Below are 23,392 nucleotides of genomic sequence, written 5' to 3' on the forward strand. Positions count from 1 at the left end.
CTTCTCTATACCATCACCACTCTGGGATATAAAAGTATCATAACTCTCATCATAATTACCAGACATTTTGTCCTAGAAGTTTCAACATTGTTCATATAATTTCTTCACCCTACTGACAATTTTAGTTCCGTTGTGCTATTAATGTTGTTGTTTTCACATACTGCATATTATTGTCTGGCATTTGCTTTGCCTATTTTCTCTGAAATTGGTTTGACTTCTCAAACACAGAGAATGTTAAGCATTGGCTTAATCATAGCCCATTGTATTTGTGAGAAATTAGTTTTCTAAAAAATGAAAAATAGAACACAGCTTTTTTTTTTAACGAAAATGGAACATGAAATCATGGCAGACCATTTATGATAGACCTCAAGGGCTGCCTAAGCCCTTTTTTTTCAAAAAAAGTTCATTCTTTTGAAGTGATGCTTCATCTCTCATCTCGTTTCTTTTGAAGTGATGTAACGCAGGCACAGTATGTGGTAAAAAGCCCTAAACGATAGTCAGTCAGCAAGTTATAAGGCTCTAAGATTGTCCTATTCCTCTCCAAAATCCATCTAGTGTAGAGAGCAAAAGTGTTCTGGGGAACTGTACTTACCCATCATCCATCACAAGACAAGACAACACAGAGACGATGATGCCGTGTTGATGACTGCTACAGCTGCAATGGGCATGTGGTGCCTTCACGATCTCGGGACCTCTCGAGACAGCTGACGACACTGCTCATGTGACAACCGAGTTCTGGACTTTGGCGCATGAACGGCACTGATCCCGGAACAATCGGGAATCATGCGTGTTTTGTTTTAGTTCTCTTTTCTTTTTTTTACCTCCACTTGGGCCTCCACACCCACAACATATCATTTTAGCTGAAGTAAGCTAAATTAAACAGTCAGAGATCAGCATTGCTGTCAAATGTGCATCTGCAATTTAATTACATTAACTGGTGTTGTTGATAGTGATTACAAGACGATATTTTAGCATTTATGATACTGTTTACATGTCAGTTGCATGCATGGGCGCCATGTTGATGATGCGTGTGTCGTCACACAAAACATAAGCTCGGGAAATGTATGCCTGTGGCGTTAAGTTCTGCTAGGAAGACGAGACAGTACCTCACACTCATCACTGGCCTTAATTATCCAATCATAGCTCCCGGATGGGGAACCCCGCCACGTCTCTCGCTTAACCTCAGCTTTCAGCCAATAGAATGTCTACGCCTTGGTTTTAAAGGTCTCTGTCTGTTTCCGCTCTTTGCTGATCAGAGTGAGCAGACGCCGACGCCCCACCTCCATCCCCTTCAACCTCCGTCTCCTTGGACCCCGTCTCCTTCAACCTCCGTCTCCTTGGACCCCGTCTCCTTCAACCTCCGTCTCCTTGGACCCCATCTCCTCCAACCTCCATCTCCTTGGACCCCGTCTCCTTCAACCTACGCCTCCTCGGACCGCATCTCCTGCAACCTTCGTCTCCTTGGACTCCATCTCTTTCAACCTACGTCTCCCGATGTCCTGGTTCCCTGGTCCGCTTCAGCCTTCTTCAGCCTTATCCCCACGAGCCGCCGTCACCAGTTGGTCCCTGTCCTGTAATGGGGGGTAGGCTTCGCCCCTGCCTCATCATCGGCAGGATATGAGCCCCCCGTTTTACAAACTATATTCTGCAGGTCGGGGACCTGCGCCAAAGAGAAATGTTGCCTCCCTGTGTATTAATAAATACCTTTTATTTCATTTTGTCTATTGAGTCTTCTATGGTAGAAATGCAAGCTGTGGCGTGAAGTTCTGTTAGGAAGACGAGACGGTTCCTCACTTCATTTTATTTATCAATCGAGTCTTCTATGGTAGAACTCGTTGTTCTATACTTCCGCCTGAGATCAACCTCTATAATTATCGATCTGACATTGCGTCACTCCCACTTTCCCGAAGTTTTAGGTCGACTTTCTTGGGATTCTCCACTTTTTGAACGAGCTAATGGTCAGTCGAATCTCCTGTCATCCATTCTGTCACTGATGACCTTATTCACCTTATAACACTTCGTAAACACACATTCATAAAGGATTATAGGGCATCCGTAAAATATTTTGAGTATCCATAACTGTTTAGTTCTCGTTGTTTATACAGTCTCATCAGGATGGCAGGTCCTATCTGAATGCCAACTCCAGTTTCAATTCCAGGTGCACACCATGCATTTCTGGTGATAAAGCCAGTCACAGGTGTAATTTTAGTGGATGGCGGGGGGGGGGGGGTGGGGGGGGGTTTGTGGTAAGTATGACTCCCCGGTGACATCTCCACAGATGGAAAGGTGTGTGTACGGTAAACAGTATGTGATGACGGGTTGGTATGTGTCAGGGACTGGTGTCAGGGACGGGTTGGGTAGTGTGTGTGTGTGCGTGTGTGTGTGTGTGTGTGTGTGTGTGTGTGTGTGTGTGTGTGTGTGTGCGTATGCGTGTGTGTGTATGTGTCAAGTGTGTCAGAGGCAGGATGGGGATCTGGGTAGTTAAATAGCAGTTGACGGTTGGTTTATATTCAGCAGAGGGTCAGGCTTAGTTGGTAAGTTCAGGAGGGCATATAAAGCAGGGCTTTGAACCGTTATTTTTTTCCAAACGTTCCGTTCCGAACAGAAACGGAATTATAACGTTTCCGGTTCTGAGTTCCACCAATAAATTGACGTTCCCGAACCGGTTAGAACCAAAAAATATTGCTCCCGGAACGGTTAATTTCGTTCCTGTCAGCTGATTACTCCCCATAGGCCTAACTGACGTTAACCAAGAAAGACGGAAGTGCAAATGAGTCAGCCTACATTCAAAACTGTTTATTCAAGCGGATGAAAAGAATATCCTCCAGAATTTTGTCATTCAGGGACGACCTAAGCGGAGAAGCAGAGAATAAACCTCAATGATGAAAATGTGCGCTCAACGCTGACTTGGGTCACGGGGAGCACTATGATGGACATTGTGAGTTTGTGCATATTTGAAGCGGCCATGGATGCCCAATAACGCCGAACATTGTGGGTGCACTTTACATGCGCTTCCCTGCAATGTCTTACAATGATGCAATGCAAACTCTGTCCTTTTGTATGACAGTGGTTTCTCTTAATTAAAGGAATAGGTCGGTATTTTGCATTTGGGACCTTAATTATGGTGTATCATACACTGAGCTACCCACCTGTGTCACTTTTGTTTGATTTGAAGCCTTCCGTGAGATTTTGGGTTTGGGCGATATCCACAAACCACCATACAACGGGAGTCAGCGGGACACAGAACGAATTAAAAATCTGTATTGACTGAGGTGTGCCACGTCATCTTTCTGCGACGCTCATTCTGACAGCCAGGAGCCAGCCAACTCTGCTACGGCAGTCGGCAACATGATAAAGTAACAAGAAGCAAACGTTGAAGCTCTCGGTTTTTAACAGTTCTTCGGCTAGAACTTTGCTATGGGTTGAATGTGCGCATATACTGGATGCTGAAACTAAACGACAAGCTTTATGAAACCGTGGCATTTTGCGTTGAGATGGAAAAAGGAACGCGCCACACTCTCCTGGATACGAGGCTACGTGTGTGCGGCTTTTGCGCCAAAGGTCTTTCTACCAGCAAAACAAAATAGCAGGACAGAAGTGACAGCGTCAGAAACAAAACATTGCTGTTCCGATTGCTGATGGAGACAACAGAGGTAAGGACATATCATGTATCTAGAGTTTATGAATGGCTAATCTTGGTGTCGCCTCAAACTAGCTCTCTTCTCGGTGCCTTCATATGGCTGTTCATGCTACCAGCTACAGATAGTCAAATGAATCAAAGCTACGTTTGGTCTCAAACAAAATTGTACACGGAAAATAGTAGTCCTTCAGTAGGCAAGACAATCACAACATATGATAAGCCTGTCAAAGCCCTGCACCAAATCATGGGAGTAGGTCGACTGTGGTTTTCACTTTTACTGCTAGTAAAACTGACGGCACGTAATTCGACTGTCTAGCCAATAACTGGTAGGCCTACATTGCTTGATCTTCAGGTCATACTAGTTGTAGGTTTTACAGTGATACTGGTGTATTGACACACTTCTTTATTTATTATTTAGAAAGACAGGAGAAGGTCAAGACTCAAGAGCTGGACTTTCCATGACGTCCTCACTCGACCCATGTGAATAGCAGCCCACCGTTGACCAGCCATCAGTATCTACTGTGCAGTCATTTCCTGACCCGGTTTCTCACTAACCCTTCGCAGACGAACACTACCACCTGAAGACGGTCGTCTGGATAATACTTCGGTTTGGCACCGGCATGGTCTACCACAAAGGTAAACACATCAGGCCTACCACTCCACTGCATTTGTTTTAGAAGTCTAAACAACACACCAGGGTGTATTCCATAGGCGAGTTATCACATTTTATGTGTAAAAACTGAAATGTTGTTGCAACACATGGGATATGTGTGGCTCAGGGGAAAAAACAGTTATGAGCCACGTTTGTAGTATTTCCCATACAGTACACCATTCATACTAATTATAATATTAGTTACTAATATAATATTAATTATACTTACTTTCGTGTCGATATTTTTCAAAGGGTTTTTCCATCCAGTATTACTCTGGCAAAATGCCCATTGCTTTCCTGTCTAATATTATAAAAAAAGTCCAATGGCCTTCAACTAAAACCTTTTGACTTATCACGGTGTATCTGGAGAGCAGACCATCTTCTTTATGAGTTTCACATTCTGTTACATTACTGCCATCACCTACTGTGCACTCATGTGATTAGCCTTTACCATTCCTGTTCAATGGCCATACATAATACATTACAATTGTCATTTCTATTTTCCAGATAGACGCCAGACCTTCTGAAAGGACCTAATGGACTGAGTGCTGGAAAGGAGACAACCCCTCTATAGAATAAACTGAGTGTAACAAACACTCCACCAAGAACAGACATGTATGTTTCAGTGTCATGACGGAGCAATCATTTCGAAAGGTCCTAAACCCTATTTATCTAAAATACTTTCTGATGTTTGATAGTGACATCTTGGTTACCCAATAAGACATTTCTTACATTATTACAAGATTCTTCACTTCTTCCTACATTGTTAATGACTGAATGATTACAATTATGATGTACACATTGTTATTGGTCACACCTGCTGACATTAAAGTCCCAGTAAAATCTTCTCTCTTTTCCTTTATGTAAAGAAGGTAAAGTAATGACACTTGAGGCAGTAATGACAAATGGATAAATGTGTAAAATGTATTTTCAATGGCCATCAAATTATATTGATGACCTAAGTTCAAGAGAGTCCTTGTGCACAAGCCCTCAGCAATGCAGGTGCTGATGTGAGGCAGGAGAAGGTGAACAATGAACAAAATTCAAAAGACATTTCACACTGCTTATTGTTCTTTTTCTTCCTTCATTTTTCTGAGCTAAAAACGCATTTTGCCCTGTGTGTCAAAATAAAGTAAGAAAAAGAATGGTAAGCAGTGTGTGGTGTCTTTTGAATTATGTAGATAATCTCTTCCTGTGAGTCCAAGATATTGTGCAGGTGGAAGTTGAGAAAGTGTCCCTATGATTGTTACAATGGAATGATGCATGAAATTAATTTACAAATGTTATCAAAAGACATGCAATATTACATTTTCATTTCATTGCATTTTTTTAAAAAATGCATTGCACTTAGCTGACGCTTTCATTTACCAAAAGTGGTATTGGTTACAGTCCCTAGAGCAATGTGGGGTTAGGTGCCTTGCTCAAGGGCACTTCAGCCATGGATGGAGATGTAGGGAGAGGTCAGGAGGGATTCGAACCAGCTACATTTGGTCCAATAAGGGGTCCCCATAATCCACCTAAGATGTGTAATGTCAAATTATGTGTAGTATTACCAACTAGATTTATAACTTCATTGTAATTACTCAATATAATAACAAAAGATGATAAGTCAATGTAGAGACTCTGACTCCATCCAGCATATGGTATGGTGGGAGATGGATGAGGGTCATGATGCACCTTGGATGACCCTTCTGTACTGTAACCTGGCCGCAGACGTTCAGCTCCCAGGGCGCTGGGCGCTGTGTACAGCATTTCCTACAAGACAGATGATCACAATGCAGCAAGTAAGAGGTAGGGGCACTTCAGTCAATGACGGGTTTTTTTTTTTTTTTTTGGGGGGGGGGGGGCTGGTACAACCACAGCTTATGTTCATAAATAATTGATTAGTATACTGCAATGAAAATGCTTCTTGGATAATCCACTGACATGAAACACAACAGAACAAATAATCTATACAATCGTGGCACTAGCTGTGAAATTACTACTAACGTCACTGACTGACCCCAATATCGACAAAGCTGTCTGGGCATAGTAAATCAAACAGAATTTACAAATTCCTCTGCGACTTACTCAATTGAAAGCTGTGTGTTCCTGTGAGTTTTGGCTATACTCTCCGATTCAACTTCGAAGAATGTTGATACCAGCTCGATTCGTCATGGCGAGAATATCCTCCAGAGTTACTTGGCACCTTCCTAAATAAATAAAGAAGTGTGTCACTACATCAGATCAGTATCACACTGTAAAACCTCCAAGTGATATGACATGAGAATCAATATAGCCTACCATTTCTCAGTAGGCTAGACAGCTGAATGTTTTTACTAGTAGTAAAAGTAAAAGTCAACTGTACTTATAAGTATACCCCATGATTTGGTGCAGGGCTTATCATATGATTGTGTTGCCTACTGAAGGAATACTATTCGTATTTTCCGTGTATAATTTTGTTTGAGACCAAACGTAGCTTTGATTCATTTGACTATCTGTTGGTAGCATGAACAGCCATATGAAGGCACCGAGAAGAGAGCTAGTTTGAGGCGACACCAAGATTAGCCATTCAAAAACTCTAGATACATAATATGTCCTTACCTCTGTTGTCTCCATCAGCAATCGGAACAGCATTGTTTTCTTTCTGACGCTGTCACTTCTGTCCTGCTATTTTGCTTTGCTGGTAGAAAGACCTTTGGCGCAAAAGCCGCACACACGTAGCCTCGTATCCAGGAGAGTGTGGCGCGTTCCTTTTCCATCTCAACGCAAAATGCCACGGTTTCATAAAGCTTGTCGTTTAGTTTCAGCATCCAGTATATGCGCACATTCAACCCATAGCAAAGTTCTAGCCGAAGAACTGTTAAAAACCGAGAGCTTCAACGTTTGCTTCTTGTTACTTTATCATGTTGCCGACTGCCGTAGCAGAGTTGGCTGGCTCCTGGCTGTCAGAATGAGCGTCGCAGAAAGATGACGTGGCACACCTCAGTCAATACAGATTTTTAATTCGTTCACTGAACCCGGGAGATTTAAACATTGAAATGAGGCGGAAACGTAATTGTATGACCCTAAACAAAATAAGAAAATACTGTTTATGCGTGTACGACGGATTTAAAGTCTGTGCCCCGCTGACTCCCGTTGTATGGTGGTTTGTGGATATCGCCCAAACCCAAAATCTCACGGAAGGCTTCAAATCAAACAAAAGTGACACAGGTGGGTAGCTCAGTGTATGATACACCATAATTAAGGTCCCAAATGCAAAATACCGACCTATTCCTTTAAGATGTGGAGTGAAGACTTTGTAATCTACAGCTGTCTCTCCATTCAGTCAGAGAATGTCTGATGTCACATAGGACGTGAACCTCAGCCGTCATGGTAACGTGCGCAGGAAAATAATGACTTTTTTTTTTTAGTTTGAGGAACGGTATTAACCGGTATTAACCGGTTACCATTATTTTTAAATAAGTGTTCCTGTTCCAGAACATAAAAAATAATAACGTTTCCGGTTTCGTTTCTGTTCCCTGTAAAATACAAAAAGTTCCTGGTTTTCGTTTTCGTTCCTTGAACCGGTTCGAAGCCCTGATATAAAGTATGTTGTACTTTTTGTCCTGAGACTGAGTCTTCGTTAGAACGAGTCTTCTTTAGAATGAGTCTTCTTTAGAACTTTAGAAAGTACGAACAAACGAACATACACACAAACTGATCGATCACTTCTGTTCACATTAAATAACATCACAGTGAAGTTCTAGCATACACAAAGAACCTGCAATCAGGTTCGGGCGGAATCAAACTCAGCGTAGCGGTCCAGTGCCCATCCATTAGAGCCACGTTTGGACCACACACACACACACTTTTATCACATTTATACTTTATTTTATATATTAGTTCATATTTATAACATTTGTAAGTAGTCTGAATGGAACTATGCGGAGTGAAGACATCTGAGTGGAAAATGTTGAAATGATGGTTTAATCAAAGATGGTTTAATCAAATTGGCCACATATTCAGATTCATTTACTCTCCATCTTAAATGCCTTTCCCTTGATCTCCATCTACATCCATCATACAATAAAAAGTTCCCTCTTTTTATTATATTATCATTGCCTCTCTCTCTCTCTCTCTCTCTCTCTCTCTCTTTCTCTCTCTCTCTCTCTCTCTCTATCTCTATCTCTATCTCTATCTCTATCTCTCTCCATTCCTTCCATCCACCATCCAATCCGATACAATGTGTCGTCTTGGAGACACAGATAAGCAGGGCTGTATTAAGATGGTCTGGGGCCCCTTGGCTACAGGTTGCTGTGGGCCCCTCCTGGAAGACAAATTTCATGACAATTTTACACAGAAAGTGTCATAATCATCAGCTCATATTTGATAACATGTCTATCAAGTGTACTCAACACAACAGATTCATTTGTCATTATTGCATCCTGTCACAGTCACTTGTGGCCAATCAGGGCCCCCCCGGCAGTTGGGGGCCCTCGGCTGCAGCCATATCTAGCCTGTGCATTAATCCGGCCCTGCAGACCAGTGTTGCGTAGCCAAGGGTATGAGCAAGCTCCTTCCTAATCCCCTTCCAGTAAAAACTTGGCCAGGACCACTGGGCCCCACTCGCTCCAAAGTAAATCAAACCCTTTTCCCAAAGCGCGATCTGCCGCCTTTCATTTTTGGGAAGTTCTCTTGAAACCATGCGGGGGGAAAAAAAAAATCTGGGGAAGTACGTTCACTTGAAAACAATTTGGAGGAAAAATGTCTTCACTTTTGAAAAACACAATCTGCTAACAATGAGGAGGACCGACGGCAGGCAAAATGACGGCAGCACAGGGCATTTGGGTTAAGCTTGCTTACCTTCGAACAACTTAGCAACCGACTGTTAAAAATGATTATGTGCACTGAAGCGCCGGTAAGGAGCAGTGTTGCCAGATGAGAAATGCTGAATTACTGTACCAAAACCTCAAAATTGTAGTTTTTGGGGATTTTTTGGGAGGAAATTAACGTACAAGACCCAGATTCTCCTTTCAATGCATCTAAATGAACTGAATGACAACTCTGAAATTATCATACATCATGTTTGATCGAATCGAGGACAAAATTGACAAAATTCTGGTACAAATACGATAATTATCGTACATCTGTCAACACCGGAAAGGAGACAGTAACTACGGCATGCTGCTGGCTTGTGCAGAGCTGCACTTGGAGAGTGAAGCTTCATCTTTGAAATTATAACCTTTGAATTGTGTGTGTGTGTGTGTGTGTGTGTGTGTGTGTGTGTGTGTGTGTGTGTGTATGTGTGTGTGTGTGTGTGTGTGTGTATGTGTGAGTGTGTGTGTGTGTGTGTGTGTGTGTGTGTGTGTGTGTGTGTGTGTGTGTGTCTGTGTGTGTGTGTGTGTGTGTGTGTGTGTGCGTGTGTGTGTGGGCGTGCACATGTCTACGCATGTGTGAGTGTGCGTGTGTGTGTGTCTGTGTGTGTGTGCGTGCGTGTGTGCATGCGTGTGTGTGTGCGTGCGTGTGTGTGTGTGTGTGCAAGAGTGAGTGATGTAAGGTGGTTCTTTGACAGGAGTCTGACTCAGCTGAGTTAAGCCTGCACAGCACAGGTGATGGATGAAGGGTAGACCTTTATAGTGTGTGTGTGTCTGTGTGTGTGTGAGAGAGAGAGAGAGAGAGAGAGAGAGAGAGTGTGTGGGAAAGAGAGAGATAGAAAGAGAGAAAGAGAGAGGGAAAGAGAAGGAGAGATAGAGAGAGAGAGAGAGAGAGAGAGAGAGAGAGAGAGAGAGAGAGAGAGAAAGGGAGATCCGACTTACTTTCTCCTCACATCTCTTCTTTCCCCTTTCTTTATCTCCCTCTGTGAATACCAGGACGATTCAGTTGAGGATAATTCTCTCTATCTCACCCGACACTCCACTCCACCCCACCTCACCTTTCCCTTCTCTCTCTCTGCAACCTACTCAGTCTGTAGTCTCTCTCTCTCTCTCTCTCTCTCTCTCTCTCTCTCTCTCTCTCTCTCTCTCTCTCTCTCTCTCTCACTCTCTCTCTCCCTCTCTCTGTCTGTCTGTCTATCTTTCTCTCTCTCTCTCAGCTTCACCCACACATCCCCTCAACTGAATCGTCCTGGTATTCACAGAGGGAGATAAATAAAGGAGAAAGAAGAGATGTGAGGAGAAAGTAAGTAAGTCAGATCTCTCTCCCTCTCTCTCGCTGTTTCTCTCTCTCTATCTCTCCTTCTCTTTCCCTCTCTCTTGATCTCTCTCTCTCTCTCTGTCTGTCTATCTTTCTCTCTCTCTCTCTCTCTCTCTCTCTGTCTGTCTATCTTTCTCTCTCTCTCTCAGCTTCACCCTCACATCCCCTCTCCTCTCGGTCTAGTCATTGCTTCACTGTATTATACCCTGTGCTGGTGGTCCAGGTCCAAGGCCGTAGCCAGGGTTTTGAATTTAGGGAGGTGCATGATGTATGTAGCCTCGCGAGCCATCCTACGTACTTCCGCCAAAGGATTGGCTCCACTACTGTAGTCTGGCCGTGCTTCTCTGTGGAGTGCCTGGAGCAGTAGAATTTTGATCGCAACGCCCCCCCCCAGAAAACGGCCAATAATCGAATACGCCCCCCACGTGGGGGCGAAAGGGGGAGGACGCTCGTGACAATGACGTACTCATCTGCGCCAGAGCCATTGGTCTGCGCTATGTTGTTGTTGAGTAACTGCCAGCGATTGGCTGATTTCAAACCATAACTGAGTGCAAACTTCCTGCTTCCTACACTCGCTTCAGAGCAAACAAATGCCAGACCATGAATACGAAATGAAATGATAGTATTATGGGATGGTCAGGACCAGGCTATGATGTATGCGCACGGCGCGCCGAAAATGTTTCCTATTAAAAGTAGAATATGTCATTTTTGTCATTTATTTCCAAAATGCATACCCCTTCACAAATGTGATGTTTTCATGTATATTTACTGGTATGGAATAAACTAATATCTACTGGTCTGACCAAGTAGAGAAAAGTATGAAAGCATGGAAAATGTAGACTTCCAAAACATTTTGAGTAGGCATACTCAGAAATTGATGGTGATGATGAATGGAAAATATAACTCTTTAAAAAAATATACTTTCCCTGAAAAGTTAGGGAGGTCCGGACCTCCCTGACCTCAATGCTGGCTACGGCCATGTCCAGGTCTACAGTATGAGGCTCAGGATCACAAAGTGTTTGAGTGTTTGGCGGATTCTAGGCCCCCATCGTATCGCCATCACAGCCCCTGCTGCTGTATACAATCTCTCCATTATATTATCCTTGACACAATTCTTTCTTTCCTTCATTTCTTTCTCTTTTCATTTTTCTTCTTTAGTAAACCAGCCCCTCTGGATCCAAGGCATGATGAATCACTCGTAGCCCCTTAATGCGCGCCGTACCTCCAGTGGCACGCTGTAATAGTCATTGAAATGTAACTACCATAGCACTCCAATACTATGACACAACACAGGCCCTTTAGTGTTGCACCACGACTTGGTCATTACCATACTAGTAACAACAAATTTATAAAGCCGCGTCTTAAGGGGTTAAAGGATGGAGTAGCTCAATAGCACAAGAGTTAATTGTTCCCTACAGCATTTCTTTCTTTCTTTCTTTCTTTCTTTCTTTCTTTCTTTCTTTCTTTCTTTCTTTCTTTCCTTTCTTTCTTTAAACCAGGCCCTGGAGATGGAAAGCACAGTAAACGAGCGTTGACGATGGAGTAGCTCCATAACAGCAGCAATGGTGGAAGTGCTCAGCGTGTGCATATCATGAACTCTCCTCTACTCTCCTCCCTTCCTACTCTTTTCTTTATATCACCTCCCCCTCCCCTCTCCTCACCACCTTGAGTCTCCTCACCTCTTCTCCATCTTCACTCTTGTCCTCTTATCTACTGCCCCCTTAAGTCTACATCTGTATCTCCTCTCCTCTGTTGTCATCTACTCTCTTGTCTTCTCCACTCTTCTGCTCTTCTCTCCTCTCCCCCTCCTCTCCCGTTCTTTCGCTTATCTGTCCTGTGTCTTCTCTTTTCCTTTCTCACATCCTGTTAAATGTACTATTCTTTCCTCTCCTCTCCTCGCCTCGCCTCGCCTCGCCTCGCCTCTCCTCTCCTCTCCTCTCTCTTCTCTTATTCTCTCCTCTTATCTGCTCTCGTATCAACTTCTCCTCTCATACCTTCTCCTCTTATTTCCACCATTGCTCTCCTCTCCTCTCCTTCTCGAATTTAAACTTCCCATCTCTTATATTCTCTTCTTGTCTCTTCTCTTCTCCTTTCCACCTAACATCTCATCTCATCTCATCTCATCTCATCTCACCTCATCTCATCTCCTTTCCTCTCTTTTCCTCTCCTCTCCTCTTCTCTCCTCTCCTCTCCTCTCCTCTCCTCTCCTCTCCTCTCCTCTCCTCTCCTCTCCTCTCCTCTCCTCTCCTGTGTTGTCTTCTCTTCTTCTCTTCTCTGCTCTCATCCTCTCTTTTCTCTATGTATTCCTATACCATTCTACTTTCTATTCATCTGTTCCCTTCTCCTCACTTTTCTTGTTAAAGCTACAATATGCTCTCCCTTTTGCCTTGCCTCTCCCTCGTTCTACTCTTTCATTTCCTTTGCTTCCCCGTAAACATGTGCATATCATAAAACCTATTCCTCTCTGCTCTCCTCCTCTCCTCTCCTCTCATCCTCTTTTAAACAGGAGAGCGGCGGTGAAATATTGTATTTGAATTTCAAAGCGCACATTGTTTCGCAGCTGGAGGCCTTGCTGCTTGCCTGCGTGTGGAGCACACAAATGGTCCAATCAGAGAGAGGCTACATGGAATCACACCCTATTTCATCTGACAGTATATGTGTCAGACGTGGTAGAGAAGAAGATAAAGAGGAATGGAGAGAGGTGGGGAGGGGGAGGAAGAACGAAAGGGGACAAGGGAAAGAAGATAGAGGGGAATGGAGAGAGGTGGGGACGAGGTAAGGTATAGTCTTGCCTCATTATCATCAACTTTCAAATCTCTTCGAGACTTGAGTCTTATCAATTGCATAACAAGTAACATTTGCCAAACGGCATGGTTGACCTGCCTCCCTTGCTTTGCTACAGGTTGTTTGCTTCCCGACAAGTGGGAGGAGTTCCCGTTTTTTCGGAGCTCACGATATTTGCATTGCTCCTGGCCTGACTAGAAGAAACTAGTGATGTGACGTCACTAGGAGGGCGCGGCCTGGCAAGTTATAGCCCTCACGCAGCAATATACTGTATCTCAATCATAGAAATAATACCATTGTATTAGTTCTATGTATCTCAATATATTCTATTACATTATATTAAACAACATGTATCATATTGTGTATTTAGTGAAAGAAGTGAAAGCCCACCTGATAAACTCCAACTCCCACGGTCATTGTGACACAGCACTCCACAGCACACAACAAAAATTGCATGTATGCCTCACCTGTGCAAGGGGACAGCCCACAATGAAGCAGTGTGATGGGACGGTACCATGCTCAGGGCACCTCAGTCATGGAGGAGGATGGGGGAGAGCACTGGTTAACTACTCCCCCCACCAACCTGGTGGGTCGGGAATCGAACCGGCAACCTTTGGGCTACAAGTCTAACACCCTAACCGCTAACCCATACCTGCCTTCGTGGCAAAAACATATCCAACTATAATCACACACACACAGATAGTACATATTTACCCATATTTACCCATGCCTGCCAACTGATTTTTAAAGGTTTGGCAAAGACATGTCCCACTATAAACACACACACACATAGTAGGCCTGCCATTTCTTCAGTGTTAATTCAGCACTTAGAGGGCCTTTCCCATTACTAATCTCTACCCCTACCCCTACCCCTACGTCTTCCCCATGCCACTCGTGCTTTCCAAAGAAGCTGTAAGGTGTAGGGCTTGAAACACAACCGCTACAAATTGGGATACCCCTTCAACAATCATGGAATGACACTCAGCTGTCACTAATTCCATGCATTAGGTTGACGTTAATAGCGTTTTTTTTTTTCATGTGCGTTTTACGGAGAAAAGGGGCATCACACATTAGGACAATGTTAAACTTAGTACAATGGAATAATTATGATCACTTTAAAACCGTCAATTGCGTCGAAAATACTTAAACTTGTGTGCTGTTGTGGGTGCCGCTGTTTACCTGTGCCGGTTCAGCATGGTACAGTGGCCTGACAGTGAAAATAAAAAATAAAATGCAGGTTATGCAGAACAACATGATCCGTTTTATATTAGGTAAACCATCTAGGTATCATGTTACTTCAAATGATTTTAAGATAGTGGACTATCTGCCTGTGAAATTAAGGGTTGAACAGCTAAAACTGAATCATATGTTTAACATTATTAATGGGATAGCCCCTAAGTACTTGGGATCCCAGATTGTAATGGTGCACACTCAACATGCCCATGGAACAAGAGCAAGTGTTCGCTCCTGTAAGGTACCAGCTTCAAAAAGCACAGCTCGCAGCTCTTTCTTTTATACAGGGATTATGCTATGGAATAGCCTTCCACTAAATATTAAAATGGCAGAAACAAAAAGGTGTTTTAAACAAAGAGTTAGAGTATTTTTGTGGAATAAAGTGGAGAACTAGGTGACGTAGGAATGTGATGGCATATGTGTATGTGATATCTGTTACATGTTTTTGTTATGTCTTGTCCTCTTCCATCAGGGACCATGTTGGAAATAAGTGTTTACACTTTTACATGTTATCCCTTGGATACCTTTTTGTCTTCCTATATCCATAAATAAACCAAACCAAACCAAATACCGACAGTTTTTAAATGAATTCGCAATGCATTCAGGGTAGCCCTCCGTTGTGGAGTCTGGTGTTGGAAAATCTCCGCACGGAGGGGTGGAAAGCCCTTCACCATACCCCTACCCATCTGTCTGAACGTGAATCGGGATGCCACTACCCCTACACGTGGATGCGCAAAACGGAGGCAAAGGGGGAAGGTGTAGGGCTAAGGGGTGTAATGGGATTCACCAAGACAGTCTATTAACAATCTTTAGAGTGCATTTGGTCCCAGAGTAATCTCAAAGTGTTGAATCAACACTGCAATGTTCTGTGCAAAGCGAAATGAAATGCAGAGGGGTTGCTTCTTCAGTCTGATGCTTGCGTGACACCTGACGAAGAGCACATGGGCTGCTACTAAGTGCTTCTCACCCCGGCCAAGTAAAACTGCTCTCTGCGCTGCCAAATAGCAACCATACTCACAGAAGTGATTCACCAGCAGAGAGACAGAGAGAGGGGGGAAAAGGACAGAAAGAAGAGAGGGAAATGGAAGAGAAAAGAGAAAGAGACAGAGAAATACTGTGAGAGAGACGGAGACAGAGATGTGGAAATGGATAGAGAGAGAGAGACAGAGAGAGAGAGACAGAGAGAGAGAGACAGAGAAATATTAAGAGAGAGAGACGGAAAGAGAGAGAGAGAGAGAGAGAGAGAGAGAGAGAGAGAGAGAGAGAGAGAGAGAGAGAGATGGCAACCATAGTCATGAGTGATTCACCAGCAGCAGTCAAATGGGGACAAAGTGGCTTGGGCGGAGAAAGAAAGGAGACGAGGGAAGAGAAGAAAAATGTGTGTGTGCGTGCGTGCATGTGTGTGTGTATGCGCGCGTGCCTGGGTGTGTGTAGGGACAACGCCAACCCTAATTGAGACCTTATCCAAACAAATACTGTATGTCTCTGTCTCTGTCTCTCTCTGTCAAAAGCATCAGCGGTTGCACCACGCCGCTGTCAGTAATATGGGATAGGAGTGCACAGCCATGGGAATACTGCTATTGTCATTTGTCAAAAATGCTTTTGTTTTGTGTGTGTGTGTGTGTGTGTGTGTGTGTGTGTGTGTGTGTGTGTGTGTGTGTGTGTGTGTGTGTGTGTGTGTGTGTGTGTGTGTGTGTGTGTGTGTGTGTGTGTGTGTGTGTGTGTGTTAGTGGTGTGGATCGGCACTGCCCTCACGATCCGATTCGATCACGATTCGGGAGGTTTCGATTCGATTCGATTCTATGCGATCCGATCCGATCCGACTCAATTCTACAATGCATTGCAATGCATTACATTTCTACTGAAAGCAAAGCAAATTTTTAATCAGTCATGATGAGGCAATACAAGTAGTCAGATACTGAGCAACAATTTATCAATCTGTCTCAGTCTGTATCAGTCTTGCAATGTTTTGAAGTGCTTTTATTTAATTTAACATTCATTTGGTCCCGAAATATCCATGGAAGTAATTGAAACTTTAAAAAATTGCCGGATCGATTCTGGAACTTGCCGGATCGATTCTGGATCGTCCACGCCTCGCATCGATTCGGATCGCCTGTTGTGGGTGCCGCTGTTTACCGACAGGGAAGGGGTCACTTGTCCTGGGCCCATGGAGAGAGAGGGGGCCCAAAATTGGATCCTCATTGCATTGTACGTACGGATAACTGGCCTTCATGTGTCTTTGTCCCGCGGGCCCAGCCAAAGCTGTCAGCGGCCCTGTGTGTGTGTGTGTGTGTGTGTGTGTGTGTGTGTGTGTGTGTGTGTGTGTGTGTGTGTGTGTGTGTGTGTGTGTGTCATGGGGCGACACACTACAGTTATATGGGGGATGGGGAAGCTGTGGAGAAGACTAATTTTGACGGAGCGCCTTAATTTTTAACTCTGCCATTCACGCATGCGCACACACATCACTCACACATTGAACAATGACTTCATAATAAAAGTACTCTTACTTGTGCATTAGCATACACAAGAAGTACGTCTGAATATCCTTGTAGGCTTTCAACCAAGAGGCGAATGATACCCAGATGACTTTGTACTCACATCATCAGCCTGGCACGGTGGTGGACCCACATTTTGGAGATCTGTGTGTGTGTGTGTGTGTGTGTGTGTGTGTGTGTGTGTGTGTGTGTGTGAGAGAGAGAGAGAGAGAGAGAGAGAGAGAGAGAGAGAGAGAGAGAGAGAGGAGAGAGAGAGAGAGAGAGAGAGAGAGAGAGAGAGAGAGAGACAGACAGACAGACAGACAGACAGACAGACAGACAGGGGTGGGGGGGTCGAGTGGTGCAAAGTCTGTCATAGTATGCCTTAACTCTTCACTGAATAGGGATGTCTTTATTGTTTGTTGTTCTATTGAGGAGACGGCAAGAGAGGAGCAATGGTTTAATTCCCCTAGATTAGAGAGAGAGAGAGAGAGAGAGAGAGAGAGAGAGAGAGAGAGAGAGAGAGAGAGAGAGAGAGAGAGAGAGAGTTTAGCTCTCCCTAATCCTTGTCAGAAGCCCAAGTGAAAATGGCTGCATGCTGACATTAGCGGCATTAGCTGACAAAACACACTGACAATGCTACAGCCAAATAGCCATGACCACTAAACAGCTTACTGTCACTTAAGTCATTAATACACACAGTCTTTTATAGAAACAAACGCACACACATGCACGCACGCACGCACGTCCGTCCGTACGCACACACACACACAAGCCAAACTACATCTGCTATCCCCCCCCCTTTTCTCCAAAAAGGAAAAGTACCCTATGCGTGTATGGCCACATTACTGTATTGGCCCCATGTGTAAGATTCCCCCTCCCCTCCTGAATTTTGCCAAGGCCAAGAAGTAGCAATACCATAGATAGGTTTTCCGTTTCCAAACATTCCCGATGTGAGGAGGGGCAAGATGCTAACCAGCCAACCATGTGACAGCATTTTTTGGGTGAGAGCAGTTTCCAACAATCAGGAGTTGAACGGTGCGCAGCAAGGGTCGCGCAGCCAGGAATTGTTTACAAACTGGAAACCCATGTATACCCATTGCTGTTGTGACATATCATGGGCCTTTACAGGGGGGGATTATAGACATTAGAGTTTTCAATAACAATATAGATAAAGATGGCAGTATTGACTTGAACTGGTCCTGGTAAGGTGTTTAATTATGTCCGAATGACTATGAAAGAAGAATCAGAATGTTTCGGGTTCTTCAGAGAGTGTTTGGGTTCCTTGATTTTTACAGGGTAGGGTTGGTGTGTCTTGGGTGAGTGGGTGATTGGGTGCGGTTGCACACTGGAAGCGACAAAAAGTTTTCTACAAAGTGCACACTGGAGAGAACTCGTGCTGCTAATTACTCTATAATTCCATTTTTTATATATGCCATGCCTACGCTTGTGATTTAGTTTGCCTCCGGAGATCTACTGTGTTCCCATTAAGAGAGGGAAATTCCCGGGTTGTGGAGTGAGTGCTCCATCTCTGTTTTTTTCTTTTTTATTTCTCTGTAAGCTAGCGCTTGATTTCCACTTTTCCTTTACTTGTTAAACTCATGTACTTTTACAAACTATGGTCTCTTGCCTTTTTTCAACCATCTCATTCCTGCCACTACAATTTCCCTCTTGAATAAGCAATTGTAACTTTTAATGTTCGTACTTATGTATTTATGCCTTTTTTTCCGTTTTATGTCTGTTTATTTAACATTTATGCTCTCCTTTGGTATTTTAATTGCTACTCATGTAGTGAATGTAGTGTACAGTGGCCCTGTTGTGCCTGCGGGGAAACAATTTACCATCAGGCTTCTGTGTGTGTGTGTGTGTGTGTGTGTGTGTGTGTGTGTGTGTGCGTGCGTGCATGCGTGAGCGTGTCCCACACTATGCTTCTCATTATCGAAGGAGCAGAGTAACGTTTTTGTTAGATACAAACCCCACTTGACGTGACAGAGCAGGTTTGTTTTATCCCATCTCTTCTCTTTTACATTTCATGTGTAGAGTTTGTGTTTTCAGTTGCTGAATGTGTTACATGTGTATATGCTATACCTTTGACACAAATGTACAAATGTGTGTGTGTGCGTGCGTGCGAGAAAGAAAGAAAGAAAGAAAGAAAGAAAGAAAGAAAGAAAGAAAGGAACAGAAAGAAAGACAAAAAGCAATTTTGAAACAAGAAAAGCTGAAAGACAGAAAGAAAGAAAGAAAGAAAGAAAGAAAGAAAGAAAGAAAGAAGTAAAAGAGAAAGGTCTGCAGGGACAAACTGCAGGCCAAGTGAAGAATAAAGAATTTTGAGGAGAATAAGTACCAATGGGATAGACAGAACATTCGTTATTCTGCAATACTTGGTCCCATGAGGTGAAGTGTCAGAGGAGCTCACACATACAGAGATTGTGTGTGTGTGTGTGTGTGTGTGTGTGTGTGTGTGTGTGTGTGTGTGTGTGTGTGTGTGCGCGTGCGCGTGTATATGTGTGACAAACACAGTAAGACAGAGACAACAATAATGAGGGAGAGAGACAGAGAGAGAGAGAGAGAACAATTGAACTACAGACAGGGGATTTATGTGTTTTTGTGGACATCGGTTATGAAGGAGAATCAGAGAGGGATGTCAGTTAAAAGTACATGACGCACACACCCAATGGCCCTGGGGAGCACTACGCTGTGTGTGTGTGTGTGTGTGTGTGTGTGTGTGTGTGTGTGTGTGTGTGTGTGTGTGTGTGTGTGGGTGTGTGTGTGTGTGTGTGTGTGTATGTGTGTGTGTGTGTCTGTGTGTGTGTGTGTGCGCGCGCGTGTGTGTATGTATGTATGTGTGTGTGTGTGTGTGTGTGTGTGTGTGTGTGTGTGTGTGTGTGTGTGTGTGCGTGTGTGTGTGTGTGTGTGTGTGTGTGCGTGTGGTCCAGACTCCCAGTGCATCATGATCAGGGACAATCTGGTTTGCTTCTCCTCCATCATGCCTCAATGCCTCAGTCATCAGTCATCCATCAGACTCAACGAGGATCAGCAGATATATACACACACACACACACACACACATGCACACGCACACGCACACACACACGCACACAGACACAGACACAGACACACACACACACACACACACACACACATACTCACGCACAAACACATACACACCCACACTTTTCATGTAAGTGCATTACGTGTTGAGGTGCGACGCCTTCGCAAGTGAAGTCATGGTCCTTAACACAGCGGAAATGCAGTTTTGTCACGGGACGAGGTTTGCACAGTTTTCCCGCCATGTCGGCAATTTTTTGATGTCACAATGAATTTCTGTTGCTAAACGCGACCATACTCTGCTGTGCCCTCACCAAAATCATGCCCACTGTACCTCTAACCTGTCACTAACTTAATGTTTCCACTGTTTTACTTTTGCCAAGAACAGCGAAACAAGCCAGTGAAATGGCAAATTTGTTGCTAATTTGTGCCCAGACCAAAATCATCTCTAAACCTAACCTGTAATAGGGCGTTATGGAACACGAGTCAACGTGCAAAGGCATCGTGCACAAATGCGATAGACGGTTCAAATCGGTAGTTTACAGCAGTGGTTCTTAACCTTTTTTTCTTAACGCACCCCCTTACCTGTGCCCAAGACAAGTCGCGCACCCCCAACTCAAGCGTCTACACGTATATACACACTAAAAAAATATTTTCGTGATTAATTACAATGATTCTTGCTTGAGACATTAATCAATACCTTATACCTTTACATGGGGACCAAAACATGTTTTAATTTGGTTTTGATTTGGTCTAATTATAATGTTCGCTTATAGAATTTTGGTCACAACCTCAACACAATCAAAATCCTGTGCACCCCCTGAAATCTCTGCCCGCACCCCAGGTTAAGAACCCCTGGTTTACAGTACCTTATACCTTCTTTTATGATGTCATTTTGCACCTGGAGTTAATTAATGTTGGTGGAAAAATAAGTGTGTCCCTCTACCCCAAATCATTGGTGGGGCCCCCATAAAGTTATGGCCTACGAATCATCTTGACAGTGAAATACGTTTTGAACAGCTTAGGTTTGACCACCTTGATAAGGTAAGAGTCTGTTTATAGAGATTGGATACCCTTCAGACCCGTAGCCAGAACTGTTTCTTAAGGCGGGCTTATGAAATCCAAGGGCGGGCACCACTAATTATTATCTTATTTTTGCTTATTTGACCATTTGCGCAGCCCAAATCCCTCACAATAATCATTACATTAAACATGACAGGACAGCGTGCGCTCTCACACATGCACACACACACGCATGCACGCCGTCGAAATAGATTACACGCAGTATCTCGAGCTAAACAAACAAAGAAACACCACGACGGGCAGCTGCGATTCTAGGGCAAGTTAGGGCTCCAAGCGAAAATGTAAAAGAATTACCATTTGCCACAAATCACCATTACTGTAGTTTATCATCTTAGCTGTTATTCACCATCTATAGGCTTGGGTGCCTACCTCTCTAGCCTGGTGATCAGATGCGCCGCTGACGACAAGTGCAAGTCAAAGCAAAGCAACCAACAGAGGAGTAGTTAGCTGCCTTTTGCCAAAATGCCAACACAGACCAAGCACACACCGCCACCACCAACAACTGCATGTGTGCACATGACATATTAGATGACGAGCAGCCAGCATCTCAAACTGAATACAAAACAAAACACCACGGCGCGGCGGCCGGGTGTATTTCAAAGCAACCAACAGAGGCATAGTAGCCTACAATAGTTGCAATTGCCATCACACACACACACACACACACACACACACACACACACACACACACACACACGGTGACTTACTATGAGTAGAGAGTAGAGTAGAGTGTCTTTTGTCAATCATGGTCGGCGTTTCTCCAGGCTTAACTTCCACATCTCGCCTCCTGTTAGCATACAGAACTAGCCAGCAATATCGCCACGTAACACAGATGAGATTCGCCACTAAAAACTCCAGCATAGCCTATCTAGAGCTACTATGGCTCAGCTGACATGTCAATTCTGCGAGCCAACTGTTCTGCGCTTTTCTGAATCTCGCCATCGCTTCAAGTTACTGAATGTTCCTTGAAAGTTGCATGCTTGCCTTTCCCAGTTTCAATAGCATGTTTCTGAAATCATTTCAGAGAGATTGAAAAGGTTGTGTCTGATGATATAGTATGCATCCTCAGCGAGGAATATCCTCTGCAATGGATAACTTAGAGCTACTCGAGCCAATCCCAGTTCCCAGATAGAGGGAAATGAACGTCTTTTCAAACCAAAATATCTCACGAGGTATTCTTTCAACAAAACCTGATTGGTTTTATCAGTGCCGAAGTCATTCACAGATCCGTCAGTGGGGATAGCCACCGTTGTTGGCCTGCTACGTGCAACTGTAGGGTACCGCTCCCTAGACGCTGTCGGTCCGGCTGTCATGGTCAGGATTCACGAAGATACATTTTCTAACATGTCATGTCGTGGGTTATCCAAAGTTACCGATGTTTGAGTTTTAAAACAGTTACGCATAGTGTTATCCATATTTAGGAAATCACAAAAACTTGCGGCATGTCTGCTGGCAAGAACTAACTTCATTTCCCTCCACAAATGCATTTAGCTCTACTGATGGTTACTGAGCAACACTGACGTAGACAAACTTAACAAACTCACACGGTTTTAATGGCCTATTTAATGTCTTAATGATTGTATAAAACTAGATTTTAACCCAAAACAAGTACAACAAAATGAAATTAGGATCTTATATATCTATTTTAAAATTATTATATTATTATATTTTATATTTATTATTCATTTGCGATCTGTGTGACTGTGATCTGGCTTGGGTGGGTGGGCACTGGGCCAGGGCGGGCCAAAGCGTATCAGTGGGCGGGTCCGGCCCCCCAAGGCCCGCCCATGGCTACGGGTGTGGATACCCTTCAGGCACACAAACACTAAGTTTAAATCCAATATGAATGGCAGAATTTAAATTGATTGCGATGGTAAATATTCAAGAAAAACGACAAGTTTGTCAATAGGCAACACAAAATTTGATAATCAAGTGTTAAACACTGAGATTTAAAATATCTGTGATATTAGCCCGAGAGAGGAGATAGGGTACTGCTGTAAATGTGTTGCCGCTGAGGGAGAGAAGCATCTGATGACATTTAACTCATTGGCTGCCAGCCATTTTCATAAAAGAGTAACCCAGAGTGCCAGAGATTTTTCAGCATTTTGGCTGTTTTTTGGAGGCTCACAGAAAATGGAGTTCTGTGTCTATCAAAACACAGATTAGATGCTCATCTCTCATCAGAAAAAAATGTGTCTCTCTATCCCTCTCTTCTATCATAATCATCTGTTTAAATTAAGTGGAATTCGCCAAAATGCTGCTTTCTAGCCAAAAAGCTGAGAAAATGCCATTTGAAGTAGAACTATAACTGCAAACGCTTTTGCC

At 43.7% G+C, this 23,392-nt stretch overlaps 2 long non-coding RNA genes across 2 annotated transcripts; one reads left to right on the forward strand and one right to left on the reverse strand.

The window, feature by feature from the left end:
• The first annotated feature begins 3,323 nt into the window (after positions 1-3,323).
• On the forward strand, positions 3,324-5,139 carry LOC134460093 (uncharacterized). Its single transcript, XR_010036975.1, has 3 exons — positions 3,324-3,653; positions 4,059-4,276; positions 4,800-5,139. It is a non-coding gene; the product is annotated as an uncharacterized LOC134460093 (long non-coding RNA).
• A 786-nt stretch (positions 5,140-5,925) lies between these two features.
• Positions 5,926-7,209, reverse strand: LOC134460095 (uncharacterized). The gene is made up of 3 exons (XR_010036976.1): positions 6,876-7,209; positions 6,363-6,484; positions 5,926-6,047 (listed from the first exon to the last, which is right to left on the reverse strand). It is a non-coding gene; the product is annotated as an uncharacterized LOC134460095 (long non-coding RNA).
• Positions 7,210-23,392: the final 16,183 nt, after the last annotated feature.

Source organism: Engraulis encrasicolus, chromosome 12 (assembly GCF_034702125.1).
Source record: "Engraulis encrasicolus isolate BLACKSEA-1 chromosome 12, IST_EnEncr_1.0, whole genome shotgun sequence".
NCBI lineage: Eukaryota > Metazoa > Chordata > Actinopteri > Clupeiformes > Engraulidae > Engraulis > Engraulis encrasicolus.